At 36.4% G+C, this 22,854-nt stretch overlaps 1 protein-coding gene across 1 annotated transcript in view; it reads left to right on the forward strand.

Annotated features, from left to right (window-relative positions):
* Nucleotides 1–22,854, forward strand: part of CNTNAP2 (contactin associated protein 2) — a 1,943,304-nt gene that overhangs the window by 1,002,030 nt on the left and 918,420 nt on the right. The gene's annotated exons all lie outside the window — the stretch shown is intronic.

Consider the following 22,854-nt stretch of genomic DNA (forward strand, 5'->3'; position numbering starts at 1 on the left):
TTGGATTTAGGAATCTCCTTATCTTGATTTCAATGGTCATGGATATTTATGGTTGTTTTTCAAGTACACTGTTTAAGTGGCTCTTATTTCAAGGGCTGTTAAGAACAAAAGGACCAGTCTTTCTAGAGTCTGAGAAAAATAATGATTCCTTATGCAGCCCAGAAAGCCAAATTATATTGGTACTCAGAAACAGTAAATATAAGCTTATATTTTCATAAATATATGAGAGGCTAGATGTCTTCTTCTTTAACTGAAATTCTTCTCTATCTTCTCAAATCCTAGAGAGGAGAGGGGTAGATACCAAAAGGGGGTGTTTGTACTAATGTATCAGCTGAATGTGATCTACAAACTGTGTGACTGTCCTTTGAAATAAGATGGTTTATTCGATTACGAATGTATTTATTAGCATGGTGGCCTCACTCTGGATTCCTTCCATCGGGGATATGCGGATTCTTTGCACTCTATGACTTTTCTCTCCCTTTAGAATGCCCCCCGCCGATGACCGAAATAGAACTGCTTTTTATAGACTGATTTTTCAGAAGTCGTCTTTGTATGGAGCTGTGCAGGACCTGGTACCTCTGCCAGCTCATTACATTTTGAGTAACGTTATCACACGTAGAACTTAAGTTTTTAAAATAGAAATTTAAGTCACTTCATGAAAGAACAACTTGTCGAGATCATGATAACGCCTTGTTAAATTGAATAGATCCTTGTCTTCGCTGCTAAGTAAGTTAATGTTCCTTTAAAATATCACTCGTTTGAGGAACAGCAGGGATAAGAGGCCCCCCTCCCCTTGATATAACTCCAGCTTCATGAAGATTATTGATTTCATTAAACAGATTCAAGCAACCTCTAAAATTTTCTCAAACTCGGTAGCCTAATGCCCAAATGTCTTTATGTGGCTTGCCGACTTTCACGTTCTGGGCCCTGCCTAATCCCAGGAGTATTTGAGAAGTCTGGTCCTGGCCCGGCCACCTGCCCACCAGCCACCCGCGCACTGTCTCCCCAGTGCACACCCTTCTTCACGCTCCACCGGTTTGCACTTCCTCGTTCTAGACTCTTACAACCCTTCTCCATCTGCCAAACCGCCATCCTCTCTGGGACCCCGCCCCAATGGGAAACGTTCCCCGACTCTGTGAAGCCTTCCGCACACCGTCTGGGGAGTACCTTCACCTCGCTTGACTGGAGCGTTGGACTGCAAGTCGTTCCAAGTCCCACTTCTTCCTCCCCAGCGAGCACCAGACGGGATTTATTTCAGTCCATACTTTTCTTGGAAGATAACTCTGGTGTCTCCACCTTGTGACTTTTCTCTTGCTACATACTCCCAGTTTCTCCAGCCTCCATTTATACAGGGTGATCTAGATCCATTCACCATCCGGTGACCCGTCTTATGATATGCTTTCACTTGCTGTGTCTGGAAGGCTAGTAAGTGTGTAAAATGATCTGTGAGTTACAGGCCTTAGAGAGCAGCCGTAAGGATACCCCCTTTTTACCTGGCCATCTTCCTCGTACACTCCTTGGATCCTGGCTTATGTTGAACAAACGAAGGACAGAGTCTGGCATGTCAGATGCCACTGGAGCTCATTGGAGTCCTCTGTACTGCTTCCTTGTCCACTCCTAGCCTGTGGAAGCCTTGCCACGGGCAGCAGTCTCAGCTGGAAGACAAGATGGTATCCCCGCTGACAGTCGCCATCCTGTTAACATTTGCGGTCTTCGGTGGGATGGTTTTCGTTCTGGCGGCATTGTTGGAGCTGGTGTAGTGTCATTCTTACTTGAAAATGAACCATGATGGTAGAATGCTCTGATTTTGAAGCTGCAAGCCGTACGTATTGATGAACAGCATCTTTTAACAGAACAAGTACATGTCCCTAAGCCCAATTAAGACCAATAAAATGTTTCAAAGTTGAATTAAATAGCTCTTCTTTATCCCTTACTCGTGTTAATTGACATGAGACAAACGACCGTTGTTTCAGCTGTGTTACAGATATCACGGCTTGTGAAAACATACAAGTGAGAAACGAAATTTGGTGCAAGGTTTGAAACTCATACTGGAGAATAATCTTAATACAGGCACACTTTCTCTTTGTATCCTACTTGAATCGAAGCACTGTTTCCTACTGTAACAACAGGACACTTCATTAAAATATAAGTGTGTTCAGGAGTTCACAAACTCTTTTTGTGCTTGGAGAACAGATCTGGCAATATTAATGACTATGTTTTTTTTTTTTTTTTTTTTTGGTATTGACACACTTTTGTATTTACATTTGTGTTTGTAAGAAAATACTCCTTCAAATGCTGAGTTCAATTGATGAAGGAAAAAAAAAAAGAAAAGCCATAAACGAGGCACAGATGCTGTGGATAAGAACAGAATGTGCCATGCAGTTTAGCCCTGTGGGCTTCCTGGGAAGAACCCTCTTCTCCTATGATGGGTAGAGTTGTCAGTAGTGACAATAATGTTGTTAGAAATGAAAACTAAGTTGTGCTCACCAGTGTTTAACTGACAGGGCCATGGTGCCTTCAGGGATAAAATGCAAGTGCTGTGTTACAATTCATCTCGTGATTTTTGTGGTTCAATAATTTATCTTCATAAAACACCAGTGACAGCCAGTATTCTGTTGTTCCTGTGAGTGAAATATGATGTGCTTGCAATATGTTTTGGGGATTCACTAACTACGGCTATGTACACATAATTTGTAATCAAGTTCATGCATGAGTAGCCAAAATATAAATAGGAACATTTAAGACTGTCTCAAATTCCAATTGACTTCTCCGTGTATATAGTCATAGCAGGAGAGTTCAGATATGTGTAATAACGAGCCTTGGTAAATGTTTGAGGAATTCAGAAAAGGAGTAAAAACTAGATGGGGACCAAAAAGAGAAGAGCCCTAATATTACATAGCTAAGGATAAGTTTGGGTAAATTTAATTCTTCAGAAATAAATTATGGGATGAAATACCAAAATAAGAATAAAAATTCCTAATTTAATCCTATTTGAACTTCTGATTTGAGTCTTTTCTCTCCGATTTTTGGTTGTTGCATGGAGATGATTTAGGTCCAGGTATAATATTTAATATAAATTTATCTTAAAAATCTGAACACACACATTATAAACATCTTTATTTGTGGGGATGTTGTAAACCACAAAGTCTCTATATTTTACACATGTTCACATAATTGATAGCTGGTAGATTAACCTTCCCAAGAAATTTCTAATTATGCCACTTTTTTATTCCATATATTTCTCCTGGATGAAGTTCAAAATCTTAAACTTGAAATTCAGAGTCCTTCCTGAGCTGGCTTTAACCAGTGCTTCTTACCTTGTCTCCCGTGTGAAAAACTCTTAGAGAAGAGCATGGAATCCTTTTGTTCATTCAGCAAACACATACTGAGCATTTGCAGCTTGGAGATTCAAAGGTAAAAATAAGCAATTTATGTTACACAGTTACATGTTCAAGGAACACAGAAAGGGGCAGAAACCATGCAAATACATGATCTCCTAAACTTCCATTCTTTTACTCTTAACAACACCTTCATTTCACATAACAATACCATCTATCTCCATTAATGGAAACTTTTCCGTGAAGTTTTATCTGATATCTTCAAAAATCAATCAATAAATAAACAAACAAACAAATCAATAAATAAGCCTTCTATTCCATGTTTCATTGTAATTTCTTTATTTTGCCAGTAGGCAATATCTGCTTACTTTAATACTTCTCTGCACATGCTCTGAAGAAATCAGTAAGTATCTCTGAAGTGAAGGATGACGTTCCAAATAGTTCCTAGCTCCCACGATCACCAGAATGTGTAACTACAGAACAATCACAGACCTGTCCAGTGAGTAAAACCACTCAAGTTTGCTTGGAGGCAGAACCATTATTTCTTCCCATCATTCACCTTCTTACAGATACAGGAGGAAAAAGCTACCATTTCTATCATCCATAACTGCAGTGGGTCCAAAACCAAATGACTCAGTGATTGAAATGAAAAAAGAACTTACTTTCAAAAAATTCTGGGCACATATTTTATGATTTTAGATGGAATTACATTTTCATTTTTATAAGGGAAAATAACATATTCCTATTGAAAATTAATAAAGCCATGATGATTTTCTCCATAATATAGCTATACAGTTTTTACTTACCATTAATCCAATCTCTTATAACTAATTATTTAAAATTATTTCAATCTGTTTTTCATAAAATATTAAGTAATAAAACTTGCACAACTTTTAAAAATGATTACAAAATTATAAATAAATAGAATCTATAATTTTTCACTTATGATAGGGTTTTATAACTCTGTACTTCTAACAAATAACTTACTTTTTTTACTATAAAATTAAATAAATACAAATTAGCTTCTATTCTGAATATAGATCATTATACATAGCTTGCTAGATACAGCCAGAAATACATACTTGAAATAAGAATTATAATGAAGATGATTAAATAACTAACTCTAAGCTTAATCACTCTGAACCTTATCTTTATAATATTATGCCAAATGTTAGTAATACCTATCTGAATTTCAACATGGTGTAATCTACATAAATTTATTAGTGATAGATATACTTGAATTTTGGATAATGTATTACAAATTTCTGCACTGAATATTAAAAAAAGTATTCTATCAGTTAAAAATTATCTTCAGAAGGAAAAAGTAAAATATCATTTCTTAAGTTCTTAAGCTACAGGTGAAGATTCTCATGGACTCCTAAAACATTGATTCCAGCCAGATGATAACTCTTGCTGAGAAAGAATGTCTTTCTTATAGATGTCTAGTAAATATTTTTGAAATTAGGCAAGACCTCACTTTTTCATTGTCATTAGTCCTTGTATGTATGCCAATAAGCTGTAATATTCACATGAAATACATTTCATCTAACATCTGACTTCCATGAGGGAGGAGCCTGTTCTACCTTCCTCAAACCTCATTGCTATGACATCTAAGAGCTATATTATAGTTTTGGTTAGCAATTAAAGAAGAAAAATATCTTAGCTGGGCTAATTGCTACTTAGTATTGCTACATAGACTCACCCTAAGAAGCAGCCTCCACCAGCTCCCAGTGGTTTACCCACAGCACTGGGTCAACCCTGCAGTAAGCCAGTTTAAATGCTAAATGCTCTAAGAATGAAATCACTTAGGCTTTCTTTGTTGTGGTGACAACCTTATTACTAAGCTTTTTAAATCAGGGCGGAAAATGTGAATGTTTACAAGAGATCTGTCACCATACGTGTAGACCCAGCCTAACTAAAAGGATAGGATTCGTTCTTAAAATCTGTCTGCATAGCATAATGAACTAATTCAACACCACATGAAAAAAAAGTGGTCATGAATTCATTGGACTCTTCTCCCTTTCCTATCATATAAATAATGTTTGGAATTTCCAAAGACTAGAGCTAGCTGTAAACCATTTCCTGGGTAACCCTAATTTTGTTTGTGCTAAGACTTTGCTCAAGTTGAAAAACCTCTGTTTGAACAAACAGGAAGATCAAAAATGGAAAGAGGGGCCTAGTATCTAATTTTTGTTTGCTTGAGTTCCTTTTGAGAACTTGCTGGGGAGAAATAAACAATGGAGGTGGATGCAGAAAAATGGTAACAGAAGCCTTTTCTGTCTTGGCCAAGTTCAGAGACAGAAGCAGGGCTCATGCTACCCTCTAGCAAATCTGCTTCATATTCAAGCATCCTTTACAGAAGCCACAGCAGTCACTGGTGGCAGTTGTGTTCAGTAAAGTGCAAACGGATGTACTAAAATGCCAACATTTTCATTTTGTTTTGATGACTTTCTCAGAGAATAACAATGTTGAGCTTAGATTTTTTTTTTTTTTTTTTTTTTTTTTGGTAGTGCCCTTTGGGAATGAACACTTTGTCTTTTTAAAGCCAGACAACGCTTAATTCAAGCAGTTTCATTGTTCTTTCTCTCTCATGAAGGTAACAAAAAAGAGTAATGTATTACTTAATGAAGCTATTCATTGCTTAATAAAAATAAGAATTAGTGACAATAACTGTTATACTCCCATTAACCTTATTTTCACGCTTTAACATAGAAGTTGCTCTGATGTATTTCAACTATAATTTGCTTCAAAAAAGATAAAGCTGGTGGTAATATAAATCTGATGATACATAAAGTATCATTGTTATTTTAGAAATTCAATGAAAAACCGGTACTACAGTCAACTACCAAAATTTTAAGTTGTAATACTCATAAGTGGCATCTCTGGGAAGTGGGAGAAAATCTTTGACTTGAAATCCACGAAGTTGATATTTACTAGTCTTCCAACTTCCTGAGTCTTGATTTGCTCATTTGCTCATTTTCAAAATGGGAAGTAGTTCTGATTAACCAAGGAAACTAGTTATTTGTGTTAAAATGTTTAGGTGTAACTTTTTTCAAAGTTCACAACAAATAAAAGCTGGTAAATATGGCAATATGATAGACATCTTGCACAAGATTTTTATAACAAATCATAAGCATTCCCTGTAGGCAGTCCCCAATATCATTCACAAATATTTCCCTTGGACACAGGTGAATTCACCAAACTTACAAAATCTATTTGCCAAAATCTTATTTTAAAGATTATTCTTATTTAAAGACAATAAATAAGAATCTATGCTCTTTGAGGTCAGAAATTTTGATTTGGATGTATAGCCCTAGTATCTAGGACACTGCATGGCACATAGTATTGGATAAAGAATGAAAGACTTTACTGAATATATACTCTTTAACTATATTCATGGGATGATTTAGGTCATAACTATATTCTTCATGAATATATTCATTAAAAGATTAAACCCATGACCCTTGGCTTTTGATAAATTGAACAATCTTTAAGATACTACTAATATATTCACACTTATTGAATATATTTAACATAAATATATTCATGAATATATTCGTAAGGATAACCTATTCATAATCATAGGATATATTCAAGAAGACTATTTCTTAATACAATTACCTGATAAATTGGTAAATTTGGTGAATTTGGTGAATTAGTCATTCACCAACTGATTCTCTGGATAATGATTCTCGAAGAACTGGTTTCTAGTGAGTTGACCGAGAGTTCCTTCTCCGGGCTCTGACCTACATGATCACTGGCAGCTTGGCTACTGGCAGTTGGAGTTCACCACCCTCTAAATCCATGGACACAGATGTCCTTTCCTGAAATCTCTGTCGAAGGAGGGACAGGATCCCTTCTTTCAAAGGGAGAGAGGTTAGAGGCCAAAGCCTCCTTAAGAGCTCTTCAGAGTCTACCAAGAGCTACTTAATTAGCTAATGCTGGCTGTTTCACCTTCTTCTCCCTGAAATCTGTGCCTTCTTATTCCTCCGTGGCTTTACTTTGGGTATTTGTGACTGGGTGTGAATACTTAGTACACTGTTAAAAATTGAGCTAGATACAGAGGGGGCACTGGCTTTGGCTCTTAGTCTTAGAATATATTCTCTAATGGGAATATAATATGTAGAATACATACTAGATGTCTATCTATCTATAATATGGATATTATATATCCTATATAAATCAGTTAGCAGTCACATGAATTTCCTTTCTTGAGTGATGTATGCTTTTTCAAATGTGTAACTCTGGCCACTGAAGGTCTTGATTTGTCACGGAGAATCACTCCCACTGTGAGCCATGATTTCTGATGAAAATATTCTCTCTCAGATATTTGAGAGCAGGAAAAATATTGAGACACTTCCAACTAAAAGAACAACAGTGGTAGTGAACATCAAGATCTGAGCATTAGGATATTTGAATCATCTGGTTGTAACTTTCTATCTAAGAGATAGACATGCTGAGCTCAAGAAAAATGGGAATGAAGGAAACCTAAGAGATAAATCTTAAAGAGAAGATGATAGACGATATACAACTTTGAGAGACAGCAAAAGAAAAAAAAGTAAATATTTATATATCAGAAATTTTTTGTTTCTGGTTTTGGTTTCTTTGGGGTTTTATGCTCTATGAATTAAAACTGCTTATAATCCCTGTTATCTGTGGGACATGAAAGCTCTGTAATTATAGTTGATAAGTTAATTAAAGAAGGGAAAATCTTCAAGTGTAGAAATGAATGAAACATAATTTTTAAAGTGTCATTACCTTTTAAAGCTCTTGAAGTGTCCTGAAATCCCCCCTCAGAATCTTTACAAAGTCTTTGTGCAGTTTCTCAGAGATCCCAGTAATATTTTTTCTTATGCACCATAATTCATGTTAAATTAATGGCATTGATAGCTATGAGGTTTTTTCCTTAATTACTATTGTTTTAATATTCTGCAACTGCGTGCATACTTCATGAGTTTTTGATGGCTTCTCTACACATCTTTGTATTGACACTGAAGATAAAAGTGGCTTCAGCATTTTCTACGTTTTTAAGATATTTTAATTAGGTTACATATTATATAGACCCATTTCTTGTTTTTAATTTTTACTGAAATACACTATACATAAAAGAATGCACAGATCATGAGTGAACAGCTCAATGCATTTTTGAAAAACTGAACACACTCCAGTGTAACCAACTCAAATCAAGACCAACACCCAGATTGCTTCCAGATTTAGTAATTGATTTTAACAGAGGGCTGTCTATCTAGAACTAAAGCTAAGCAATGTTCAATAAATAACTACTAAAAAAATACAGTTGTGCTATAAAAAAGAGAATCTATGTATTAATTTCACTAATACTATCTTTAACCTAGGACATGCCCTGTTAATAAGAAAGCAATAAAAAATGCTCATCTATATCATGGAATTTTAATGCTATAAGGCATTTGATCTACTATAAATTCCCTAAGGTAATTCCCTTTTTGGGATACCACTGACTGACATCTTCCTAACCCATTATCAGTGTTCTAGAGAATATCTACAATAAGGAGTAAATGCTCCTGCTAAAAACCTTACCTCTATGTGCAATTTTCCAGCACTTTCTGGGACTCCAGATTTCTCACAGAAATGGCAAAGAATTCCCTCTCAGATTTGAACCAGTAAAAGGTCGTACTTCTTTTTATGGTACATGCTCTACCTTCCAGGTTGGTCCTTTGTCCATTTACCCCAAGATTCCATGAAGCTACCTGTAGCTCCCACCTTCTATCTATAGTATAAAATTCTGTTATCTAAGCACAAAAATCAAATTACTATCTCCCTATATTCAGCATAGATTCTTCTCTGTATATCTCAGGTGAAGTCTCTTTATCTCCTTTGGGTATTCTCTGATTGTTATGTTTAATGTTTAGAGTTATCCAGCAGAGCAAGTAAAGATTTATGAACTAAAATATGCAACTTACTTTTAAAAGTATGTATTTTATTAATGTGCTCTGTGTATCATCTATGTAGTGTTTGTTTGTTTTTTAAAATAGATACAGTATCACTGGTTTCTCTATTCCCTCTATATCCATGTATGCTGAATGTATTTCAGTGTATAGAGCTGAGAAGAATCTTGTATCTACTGGTATGAATCATTCATTTTACTGATAATTTCTGGGCCAGAGAGCTACAGTTATTTGCTCACATAATAATAGTGTTTATGCTATCATGCTATCCAAATTCAAACCCTGCTCTATTTTAGTGCATCACACTGCACTGAAAGTCCATGTATCTTGTAGCAAATATCACATATCTGTGCAGACATATATACAAGGGCCCACACATTGGTGTTATGTACATAATACTAGTCCTGAAAGCATACTAAAAATAAATCAGTGTCTTTAAAAATGTATGCCCTGATAAAAATATTAATTTTTAACACATTAGTTTTAATTTTTAATTTTCTCTGATGCCCATTACATACAGGTTAAAATTCACAAGAAGGGATAAATTGAATAAATTCATAGCCTAAATACATACAAAATTTTAGTTTTATAAGTATTACTTTAATACACACACCTGTAGCATTTTCCCACTCCTATTTTTGCCACTAAGAATGCAAAAAATTACCAAAAGGCAACTGACACTTAAAAAGGATTGCTGTTGAACTGAAAATTGCAGACGAGACTAGTCCATAAATATCTGGAGATGTGCCCTTCGTGGTTCAGTGCTTATTAGTAGTCTAGTTGGAGGAAGCACCGTTGAGTTGAAATGCACAGAGGCTGTCTCTCACACTAGGAATCCCATAGTAAAACAAGTAGTAGAGAGGTTGGCAGAAAAATAACTCCTCGTAAAGGGTAGGGACTGAATTTTTGCCTATGTCTATCACTAAGGTACATTATCTAGTCTTTGGATAAAGGTTGGAAAACTATTCAGTGGCAAGTATAAAAACAGTTAAAGGGTGGTAATGCAGAAGTACTTGACATGAGAAACTATGGTTTTATTATGCATTTTATGATGCAATTTAAAAATAATGATTTATGTTCAAATTATAAAGGATTGTTCCTGAACAGAATATTTTAAGATGTGTATTTCATGCCAGGACTCTGCCATGATTATTCTCTGAACTCGGGCATTTCTGAGCCTCTGTGTGGCTGGATAACCTCTCTAATTTAAAAGTGGTTCTCTCACTGGAGTTATCCAGCAGACAGAGATGTAAAAAGGTTTTTTTTTAATCAAAGTCACTTAAATTCACCGTTCTGTATGATTATTATAGAGCCAAGACACGGAAAAATATCTAGAAGGAAAGAAGGAATTTTGTGACATATCTAATTTTGAAGAAAACAATCTTAAATTCTGGCAATGTTAACTTTAAGCTTTTAATTTGTTTTGTTATCAAAATTTAGGGAAAAAAATGAGAAAATGGACTCAGAGATTACCCTAAGCTAAATTGCCATTATTATCTGCATTCATGGGCCCCTATTATTCTTGCTCTCAGATACTCTTTTTGCATTACTTCTATAATGCTAACTTGACAGAATAGACAAACAGTCATTAACCAATAGCATCATGTAGCAATATTTTCTCCTTAATATGCATGAGGACAGGAACTATATGCCTTTGGGACATGGAAGAGATGAGGCACTCTGTAATCATTGTAATACCTGTCTAACAGGGCTGTGCCACCCAGGAAGATGGGAATCAACAGACTTTGAAGAACATGTTACAGTTAGACTATGAAAACAAGAGAATGCCTCACTTGGGATTACTTCTTATTTAAAGATCCCCAACTGGGTACCAAAATCATCTCAGCTATACTTTTCCTTCCCTACTCCTTCTTATTTATTTATTTTCCCTGTGTCATGCAACTCTAGTTTATAAAATAGAGGGAAACTAGTCATAGAAATTGTAAAAATATATGTAAAGATATTTAAATCTCATTGGCAGGCACAATAAAGCAAACTTCTTGAGGCCAGGAATCATCATGTTTATTCTTTTATCAGGTACAGTGTTTTTGATAGGAATGCCCTCAGAAAAAGAGGAATTGATTTGAATGTCCTTGCCATTTGGACAGTGTCAATTTCCTATAAACAAGGATGATTTTGTGCCTTTAAAGAAAATTGTAGGATATTGCAGTTTATCTGAAACATATGTGGAACAAAGATAAAGGACTAAATAGAACTTAGTCAATTTAGAATTAAGAAATAAATTGCAATAATAATAATGAAAATAACTCATTTTCCCCAAGTAGGAATCATTTCCCAATCATAACTTTCTATTTAAGTCAAACACAAAACAGTGACTATAAACAAAAATAATGAATATTTAAGTGTAAAATCAATTAACTGACATACTTATTTTAAAAATTAAGGAACAAAAATATAACCAATAAGCCATTAAATGGAAAAACTGGAATGTAAGAAAAGTAATGAATCTGAAAAGCATAAATGAATTGATAGGATTTTCATTGCCCAGTAAAGTCAATTAAATGCAATTAAAAGATGACGGATTCTATAAACCATGTTTTGAACCAGAAAGTGGAGGTAAGCCCCTGAAATTATAAACAAAATTTGGATATATGAGTAAGGAATTTTTTCTTAGGACAGGATTCATAATGTTCTTCAGCTTTTCAGCATAGACTGTTACTCAAAATTCTCCTTCCATGTATCCCACTCTTCAGGGATTCTATATGTTCCCTCTTTACATTCCACCTGCCATGTCCTCCTCAGCCCACTCCAATTACCACTGATCTCCATTACTCCCAAATCTAGTGTCCGCTTCCTGTCCTCATTTTACCTGATAGCTCACAGGCATCCTCTCCATGAAGCTTCCCTTCTTCTGGAAACAGTCTTTCCCTTAATAGCATATTCTCCTCATTTCTTTCCTATGTTACTGGTTACTCTTTCTCAGTCTTCTTTCCTGGCTGCTCCTCCTCTTTCCAACTTCTAAGTTTAGAGCATGACAAGACTCAGATCAGACTCTCCTCTTTATCTCTGGCTTATCTAGTCCCATGCCTTATGCCTACAACATCAAATCTCTAAGCCCAGATGTTACTTCTCTCTTGAGCTCTAGACACAAATATGCAAGTACCTGCCTGACATCTCTGCTTACATGTCTAATGGATGTACCCGACTTTGCCTCCCTTCCCCAGAATCCCATTACTTAAATGGCATTCATTTCCACTCAAATGCTTCAGCCACAAATCTTCATCTTTCTCGAACTTTTGATAACCAGTTAATGAGTAAGACCTGTCAGTGGTATCTCCAAATTATATGACAAATCTAGCTTTTCTCCAATGCTAACCTGTCCACATCTCCATCATCTCTTTCCCTAACTACTGTGAGAGCTTTCTAATAGGTCTCCCTGCTTTCACTCTTGCCTCCCTACATCTAATCACCTTACAGTAGCTAAAGTATATCCTTAAAATTGAAACAGAATCATGGCACTTTTCACACTAGACATAGCAAAGGTTTTCTATCACACTTAATAGTTCATATTGTAATTAAAACTCTCAAGGGCCTTACTTATCAAACCTCTGCCTATTTGTTCTCATTTCCTCAATCCTGCCCTCTTCTCTCCTTATCAAACAATATTATCAAGTCCCACAATTTTCTCCATCATGACATCTGTTTTATTTCTGTTATAGCATTTACCATACCTGAAATTGTACTGTCACCTTGTTAGTTATTGCCTATGATCTGTCTCCCCTGAGGGCAGGACTTTGTCTGTCTTCTTCACTGTTACATCCTGGTGCCTAAAACAATGCCAGCCATGCCACAGGAGAACTATAAATGAGTGAAAGAATGAACATAACTCTTTGGAGTGCAACTCTAGGAGAGCTTGAGCTGGTAGGGGTACATCTCCATGTTATTTTCCTTAAATTCTGAAAAGTTAGGCTGAGAAGACAGGACTGCCAAATTTCCCCATCAAGGGAAAACCTGAGACTTGAGGAGAGGATGATTGTTGCTGCTTGACCCTTTTATGCATTTCTCCATTCTTCAACTATCGCATCGAAGTAATCTACAAGGTTTGTAACTTTTATAGTAAAAACTAGAATAAAATACACCAGATATTAAGTGTGATGTCTCTTGGCGATATGAATCTTTTTTTCCCCTCCAGTATACTTTTTTGAGTTTCTGTGTTTTCTTCAGCACATCTTGTTTTATAGATGAAAAACATTTATAAAAACCCTTTATTTATGATGCAAAACTCATGTAAGATGCCATTCCTCAATATTGTCTTTATCTGCCCTAGGCAGATACACAGACAACCCACAAAATGTGACATATGCCTTTTGTAAAACCTTGGAAGTACTTTCTCTTTATGCATACATGTATTTGTCCTTGTACATGTGTTACAAAAATAATAATGATAGAATAGAAACTGCTACTCGCTATTGATAGCATCAGGTGACTCACACACACTATGCCTCCTGAATTATTGATAACAACTCTCTGACATAGTGCTGTATCTTCCTTTAAAAGTGAGGAAACCAAGTTGCAGAGAGGCTTAGTAATTGCCTCAAAATAAAATAGCTAGATTTTTCTACAAGAGAGACCACTTCTGACTTACTCACCTCTTTATCTTCACTGCTAACTTAGTGCCTGGGAAATAGTAGGTAGTGTATGTATTTATGGATAAATGTATTTATGTATATGTATTTATGGAACAGTGTTGTTGACATTTGGATTCATGTGTGAGTGACGTCTAGATATTTCAGTGCAGAATCACACTGTATCTTGGTGTTGTCTCTATGTGCACATTAATCAGAAATCTTATGAATAGAAACCTTCCTTGAAATTAGCAATAACTTCTTCTTCAGAGTAACTTGTATTGCATTTTATATTCAAGGCAGGATCAAATACTCAAATGAATGAATGACTGAATGAGTCAGAATTAGTGCATAAACTAGAGTCCTAGCTTGATACGGTTTTTTGAAGTTCAGTATTTACTTGGCCATATTCCTACTAAAGTTATGTTCTTTGGAAGATTATCTCAAAAGAAAAGTGACCATAGAATAATCATGAAGCTTTGAATAAGAGATTTTGAAATACGGTGGTATTTGACTTTTGGCTGGGAATCAGCAATGGTTAAGATAATTATTAGAGATTTTTATATGAAATTGTAGTCCTGGGGTAGTTACTTAATTTTTTAACATCCTAAAATATTGTCCTCTAAAAGCTTAACATATTAATACAATATGTATTGTATTTGGGTTTTATTTGGGTTTTATTTAATAGCAACTAATGGGATACATTGGGTTTCTCATTGTTCAGTAATTCAGAAAGCAAAGCAAAAAACATTCCTCAAGTAAAATTCAGTTGAACTTAAAAATGAGTATCACTATTACTTCAATTATTTCAAAAAATGTTCTTCATATTTTTTAGGTAAAAAGTACATACAGTTGCTTTTTATTATTTGTGGTAGTTATGTTCCCTATAGTCATTGCAAACACTGAATTAGTGAATATTGAACTCTTGCTCCTACAAGAAACATAGGGTTAGGTTCCTGCAAGCCTCTGGTCACAACATTGACATCAACTGATCAGTACAGAACCTTTTTTCTTGTGTGTTTCTGTTTAAAGTTCTCTCATTTATTACATATACTTGATTCACCATCATGGAACTCATGGCCCACAGCATTATAACCTGTACCTGAAAAAGCTTGTCTAACATACATCATTTTTCTCTGTAAGACACATCTCAGCTTTCTCGAAGCTAGGAACACTAGCACTGCATTTGGGGAACTTTTTATTTTTATTGATTGGTTGATGTCTGTGTGTGTGTGTGTGTGTGTGTGTTCATGTGTGTACACAATACAGTGCTTCAACAATTCTATACGTCACTCAGTGCTCATCATAGTAAGTGGACTGTTTCATCCTCTTCACATATTTTACCATCAGGGACCATTTTAAAGAGCAAAATCAACAAACAACACAAAAATGGGAGAAACATGGTATTAAAGATGCAGTGGGGAGGGATGGCTGGTAATAGGATGAGAGCTGAACCAACAAGGCAGGGGCTGCCTTTTTTGACTTCACCTGGGAGCTTGTGCCAGGTGGTTCCAGTTTCACCCAATCTACGCATGCTCAAGTCCACGAGTGCATGTGTTATTGGCTTGGGGTTACAGAAAAATATTAGCAAGTATGTGTGCTCTCCATGAATGAGAATCAACTGTGTGTGAAATACACAGGTCTAAGATGTACAGTTCAGTGGGTTCTGATAAATACACATACACAATGCAGCAGCCTCCAGTCGAGATATGAAATGTGTTCATCACCTCAGGGAGTTTCCAGAGAGTTTCCTTCTGCCACTCCCCTGTCCATTCCCACCTGTACCTCTCTCTCTCTCGTAGACAACCCAACTGCTGGCCGGATTTCTATCACTGTAGGTTAGTTTTACTTTTCAGGAACTTCAATTAGCAATAATCGCGCCTCGGATAAACCTCATTGGCTATGATACATATATAAGGATTCATTCAATGTTACTTTTCGTGTCTACCTTCTTTCAGGCAAACAATGTAGTTTGTGTGACTAGTTCATTCTTTTTTTTTATTAGTTAGCAACATTGCTTTGTATGAATGTACACTGTGTTTAGGCCTGTTCAGTTTAGGCCTGTAATAAAACTGCCGAAACATTTCTTTGCAAATATTTTTGCAACGTATATTTTGATTAGGGTGAGTAAATATTTAGGAGGGGAATTGTGAGGTGATAGGATTAGCATATGTTTTACTTTATTAAAGAAAAAATAAAACTGAGCTGCCAAAGAATTTTTCTTTTTTTTTTTTTTTTTTTTAAAGATTTTGTTTATTTGACAGACAGAGATCACAAGTAGACAGAGAGGCAGGCAGAGAGAGAGAGGGAAGCAGGGCTCCCGCTGAGCAGAGAGCCCCATGTGGGACTCGATCCCAGGACCCCGGGATCATGACCTGAGCCGAAGGCAGCGGCTTAACCCACTGAGCCACCCAGGCGCCCCGCCAAAGAATTTTTCAAAGTGGTTGTACAACTTTACATCTCACCGATGGTGTAGGATTTCAGATTGATCCTGATCTTAGCTAGTTCTGTTAGTTTTGAGCCCCTGAAGTGGGTGGAAAATTGTATATCATTATGATTTTAATTTCCCTGATGACTAACAACACAGTAATAAAAAGTCATGTAATATGCTTTCCTCCTTGTATTTATCTTAAAGATTCCATTCAAGTGGCTCTTTCAAAGCAAAGTGATGTTTCAAAGTGACTTGTTGTCTGTACCTATAGAGGACAGCATTTGGCAGTTTCTTCAGCTGAAAAAAACCAAAGAACTTTTTGCCTGCCCAAGCACCTTATTACATGTTTTGTGATATTTACAGTGTGGTTTGTATTGGCACATAAAAAGTGAGCAAGATTAAATGAGATCAAGTCCTTATGATACAGAATTTATAGATAATATAATAGTGCCTGGCCTATTTAAAAAAAGATAAATTCTTTTTTTTCTTTCTATTACATACATAGATAATTGATAATTTTTGAGATCTGTTGGCACATCAGCACATCAGAACACTGTAACTGCCTAAAGATGGATTCATATCCTAGTTAATTTTTCTCTCAAGATTGAATACTGAGCCAAAGACTGGAAATTCTAGTCATTGTAATTTTATCTGAAGCATTTTCAAACAGATGTTGCATCTTAGTTTGCTACTATATTTTAAATACTTTCTTTTTTCAGTATTCATTAAACTGGTCTCTTTTTCTTGTCTCTAATAAGAGAAACAGCTGTTTCTTCTTGTTCTATTAGTGCAACCACCTCAAGAGCCTTACTTTAAAAAATAATATCATTAGAAAGACAGCCTAGATAGAATATGCTTCATTAACATGGTACATTTGCATACAAAACAAGTTTTTCTAACAATTATAAGTTAGAGAAATGTAAATGAAAATATTATAAAACAATTTAATTATGAAAAAAAATTATGACCAGAAGCTGTAAAATGGTTTCAGAGATGTTGGTTTTAGGTTAAAAACTCTCTTTGTAAAAATATGTTTCCTTTGGGGCACCTGGGTGGCTCAGTGGGTTGGGCCACTGCCTTGGGCTCAGGTCGTGATCTCGGGGTCTTGGGATTGAGTCCCGCATCGGGCTCTCTGCTCAGCGGGGAGCCTGCTTCCCTCTCTCTCTCTGCCTGCCTCTCCATCTACTTGTGATTTCTCTCTGTCAAATAAATACATAAAATCTTAAAAAAAAATATGTTTCCTTTTAGAATATACACTTGGAAAGTTTTGATTGTTATGAATTAGTAACTGGAAGTATCTATAATAAAGTAATATCAAATAACCACTAAGAGTAAAATTACATCAAAATGGTATATTTTTAAAACACAAATACTGGGGCATCTGGGTGGCTCAGTGGGTCAAAGCCTCTGCCTTTTTTCGGTTCAGGTCTTCATCCCAGGGTCCTGGGATCGAGCCCTGCTCTCTGCGTGGCAGGGAGCCCACTTCCCCCTCTCTCTCTGCCTGCCTCTCTGCCTACTTGTGATCTCTCTCTCTGTCAAATAAAAAAACAAAATCTTAAAAATAAATAAATAAAACACAAATATTTTAGAAAATATGTACTTCAATTTATATCAGTCTTCTCAAAATTAGTCACCATGGGAAGTCCTTACTTGGAATTATATTTAATTTTTGGAAGTACTTCACAAACATTCAGCAAACTATTATCATTATTTTTAAAAAATCCTATCTATTGAATAATCTAGTTAACACACACACACACACACAATTTGAGGAGGATAAAGCAGACCTTAACTATGAAAGAATAGCTCAAAGTTGGCTTAAATTAGCTTAACAATTGTTGGCCCTGATATTAACAACAGGTATAATCAGCTACTGCCAAATCCCTAAATCCCTCACCATTGATATTGCATATTTGAAATTATATGGGGAGGAGGATATTTGTTCATAAATAAAACCAATTTTTAATCATTTCATATCAGTTAATGCTTATAGAATTAAACAACAACCCAAGTTGATACTTAGAAAGCTGGGCTAACTGACCTTATAAGAAACAGAAGTTACTTACTGAGCGTTAACTATGTGTCAAGCACTTTTCTAAATGATAACATATTTACACATAATCGTCATAACCACCCTATGAGGTATATACTTTAATTAGTCCCATTTACTAGGTAAGAGAACTGAAACAGGCTGAATTGCTGACAGTCTGGCTATTCAGTGAGCAGAAATGAGGTTTTTACCCAGAAGGTCTGACTTCCGAATCCCTGCTTCCTCCATTATGCAGGCTGCCCTCCTGAGGGTGGATCTGTAAGTGAGACACTCCTGGGCTCTAAACTCTTTCCCAGTCTCGTAGAGGGCATGGTGCATGTGTGCCTGAGCAGAATAGGAACCCAAGTATCCCCAAAAGCGGTCCCCCGTTTCCCCAATAAGATAATTAAGAATACCTTTTAACTAACTTCCATGTAAAAACTTTTAGTTTAAATATATGTATAATATTTACATAGTTACTATGTGTTTTTAAAATTACATACACAAATAATTTAGGATGTTTATTGTCTACTCTTACTTTTTGGAAATAATTGCACTATAATTTCTTCAGATGCAGCCTTAGCATTGGTGTGTGTCATAACTGTGAGTCATCTAATACATTTTTTCAGAAAAGATCATCATTACCTCTAAGTTGTTTGTACACAGGATTTTTTTTTCACATCTAATGTCACTGGATACTGGACATTATTTTTCTAAGCCTCAAGTGCCCACTAGCATAATACTAGGATATACATTTTTTCTAGCTGTCCCCATGTGTGTATTTATGATTCCACATTTGAAGTCTTATTTTATCACTGTCTTGTTTAGTGATCTTACTTATAACTACACCAATATTACAATTTACAATATTTGTAATCGAAACTCTCCCTCTAAAATTCATCCTTCTCTATAAAATGAGACTAATCAAACTTAAAAAAATTTTTTTTGACATAATGATACAGATATACATATACTGCTTTCTGGGTGCCAGGCTGTGTTTTAATGCTATAGAAATAATAATTACTCCTCAAATCCAATCTGTTAAGTGGATTGTTTTTTTTTTCATTTTAGACAAGCTATGAGGCACGGGGTGGTTAAGTGAAGTGGCCAGGTTGGCAAGGGACAGAGCAAAGACAGGCAGCCTGGGTCCGGGACCAGTCCTCTTCATCTCCATGCTGTTTTCCATCCTGCTGTCCTGCTGCTCCCGGTCCGCAAGAGTCAACACACTTACATAGACAGTGTATGCACAGAGTGCCCAACACAACGAGGATCTCAGGAAGTGCTAGCCAGATGAGACATGGGTTTCTTTTCTAAGTATCAGTAACTAACATCCTTCTTTTTTGATCTGGTACTGAGCCACCATACAGCCACCAAGAACCCCTGCTTCCAGGAGTATAGGTCCCTGGTGAGTCTCTGTTTCCTGGGAGATTCATTGGCTCTAGAACAATGAGTTGAGGAATATCATGTCTTTAACAACTGAAAAGTGCTGCTTTCATCCAGTTTGTTAATGTGTTCTTTGTTATTTACGACTCACAAATTTCTTTTTTTTTTCTTCTTTAAGATTTTATCTATTTATTTGAGAGAGAGTGAGCAAGGGAGCAAGCAAGAGAACACAAACGGGAAGGGGCAGAAGGGAAGCAGACCCCCCCTCTTCCCTGGAGCAGGGATTCCCCCCCCTTCCCTGGAGCAGGGATTCCCAATGTGGGGCTCAATCCCTGGACCCTGGGATCATGACCTGAACTGAAGGCAGACGCTTAACCAACTGAGCCACCAGTGCCCCTGTGACTCACAAATTTTTTTTGAGAGTCGCATGCATTTTTATTTTTATTTTTTAATTTTAATTTATTAGCATATAATGTATTATTTGCTTCAGGGTCTGTGAATCATCAGTTTTACACAATTCACAGCACTCACCATAGCACATACCCTCCCCAGTGTCCATAACCCAACCACCCTATCCCTCCCTTCCCACCCCCCAGCAACCCTCAGTTTGTTTCCTGAGATTAAGAATCACTTATGGTTTGTCTCCCTCCCTGGTCCCATCTTGTTAACATATTTCCCTCCCTTCACCCCACAACCTCCTGCCCTGGCTCTCAAATTCCACATATCAGAGAGATCATATGATAATTATCTTTCTCTGATTGACTTATTTTGCTTAGCATAATACCCTCTAGCTCCATCCACGTCATTTCAAATGGCAAGATTTCGAGGTTTTTTTGATGGCTGCATAGTATTCCATTATATATGGAATATAATGGAATATAATATGGAATATATATATACATATCACATCTTCTTTATCCATTCATCCGTTGATGGACATCTAGGGTCTTTCCATAGTTTAGCTATTGAGGACATTGCTGCTATAAACATTTGGGTGTACTTGACCCTTTAGATCACTACATTGGTATCTTTAGGGTAAATACCCAGTAGTGTGATTGCTGGGTCACACGGTAGCTCTATTTTCAATGTTTTGAGGAACCTCCATACCATTTTCCAGAGTGGCTGCACCTGCTTGCATTCCCACCAACAGTGTAGGAGGGTTCCCCTTTCTTCACATCCTCGCGAACATCTGTAATTTCCTGACTTGTTAATTTTAGCCATTCTGACTTGTGTGAGGTGGTATCTCATTGTGGTTTTGATTTGTATTTCCCTGATGCTGAGTGATGTTCAGAACTTTTTCATGAGTCAGTTGGCCATCTGGATGTCTTCTCTGCAGAAATGTCTGTTCATGTCTTCTGCCCATTTCTTTCTTTCTTTTTTTTTTTTTTAAAGATTTTATTTATCCACTTGACAGAGAGAGATCACAAGTAGGCAGAGAGGCAGACAGAGAGAGAGGGGGAAGCAGGCTCTCCGCTGAGCAGAGAGCCCGATGCGGGGCTTGATCCCAGGACCCCGGGATCACGACCTGAGCTGAAAGCAGAGGCTTTAACTCACTGAGCCACCCAGGTGCCCCTTCTGCCCATTTCTTGACTGGATTATTTATTCTTTGGGTGTTCAGTTTGATAAGTTCTTTATAGATATTGGATACTAGCCCTTTATTTGAAATGTCATTTGCAAATATCTTCTCCCATTCTATCAGTTATCTTTTGGCTTGCTGTTTCCTTTGCTGTGCAAAAGCTTTCAATCTTGATGAAGTCCCAATAGTTCATTTTTGCCCTTGCTTCCCTTGCCTTTCGCAGTGTTTTCTAGGAAAAAGTTTCTGTGGCTGAGTTCGAAGAGGTTGCTGCCTGTGTTCTCCTCAAGGATTTTGATGGATTCCTATCGCACATTGAGGTCTTCCATCCATTTTGACTCTATTTTTATGTGTGGTGCAAGGAAATGGTCCAGTTTCATTTTTCTGCATGTGTCTGTCCAATTTTCCCAGCACCGTTTGTTGAACAGACTGTCTCCTTTTCATTGGACATTCTTTCCTGCTTTGTCAAAGATTAGCTGACCATAGAACTGAGGTTCTAGTTCTGGACTCTCTATTCTGTTCCATTGATCTATGTGTCTGTTTTTATGCCAGTACCATACTGTCTTGATGATTATAGCTTTGTAATAGAGCTTGACGTCTGGAATTGTGATGCCTACAACTTTGGTTTTCTTTTTCAACATCCCTCTGGCTATTCAGGCTCCTTTCTGGTTCCATATAAATTTTGGGATTATTTGTTCCATTTATTTGAAAAAAAAAAAAAGGATGGTATTTTGATAGGGATTGCATTAAATGTGTGATTGCTTTAGGTAGCATAGACATGTTCACAATATTTGTTCTTCCAGTCCATGAGCTTAGAACATTTTTCCATTTCTTTGTGTCTTCCTCAGTTTCTTTCATAAGTACTGCATGGCTTACTGAGTACAGATTTTTTGCCTCTTTGGTTAATGTATTTCTAGATATCTTATGGTTTGGGTCCAGTTGTAAGGGGGATTGACTCCTTAATTTCTCTTTCTTCAATACTGTTGTTGATGTATAGAAATGCAACTGATTTCTGGGCATTGATTTTATATTCTGATATGTTACTGAATTCTTGAATGAGTTCTAGCAGTTTTTGAGATCAGTCTTTTGGTTTTCCACATAAAGAATCATATCATCTACAAAGAGTAAGAGTTTTACTACTTCTCTGCTGATTCGGATGCCTTTTATTTCCTTTTTTTGTCTGATTGTGGGGCTCAGATTTCTGCTAGTATGTTGAATATCCATGGTGATAGTGGACAGCCCAGCTGAGTTCCTGACCTTAGGGGAAAAGCTCCTAGTTTTTCCCCATTGAGAATGATATTCACTGTGGGTTTTTCATAGATGGCTTTGATGATATGGAGGTATATACCCTCTGTCCCTACACTGGGAAGAGTTTTGATCAAGAAAAATTGCTGTACTTTGTCAAATGCTTTTTCAGCATCTATTGAGAGTATCCTATGGTTCTTGTTCTTTCTTTTATTAATGTACTGTATCAGATTGACTGATTGCAGATGTTGAACCAACCTTGCAGCCCAGGAATAAATCCCACTTGGTCGTGTGAATAGTCCTTTTAACAATCCTTTTATTCACATTTTTAATGTGAATAATCCT

This window comes from Neovison vison, chromosome 4 (assembly GCF_020171115.1).
Source record: "Neovison vison isolate M4711 chromosome 4, ASM_NN_V1, whole genome shotgun sequence".
NCBI lineage: Eukaryota > Metazoa > Chordata > Mammalia > Carnivora > Mustelidae > Neogale > Neogale vison.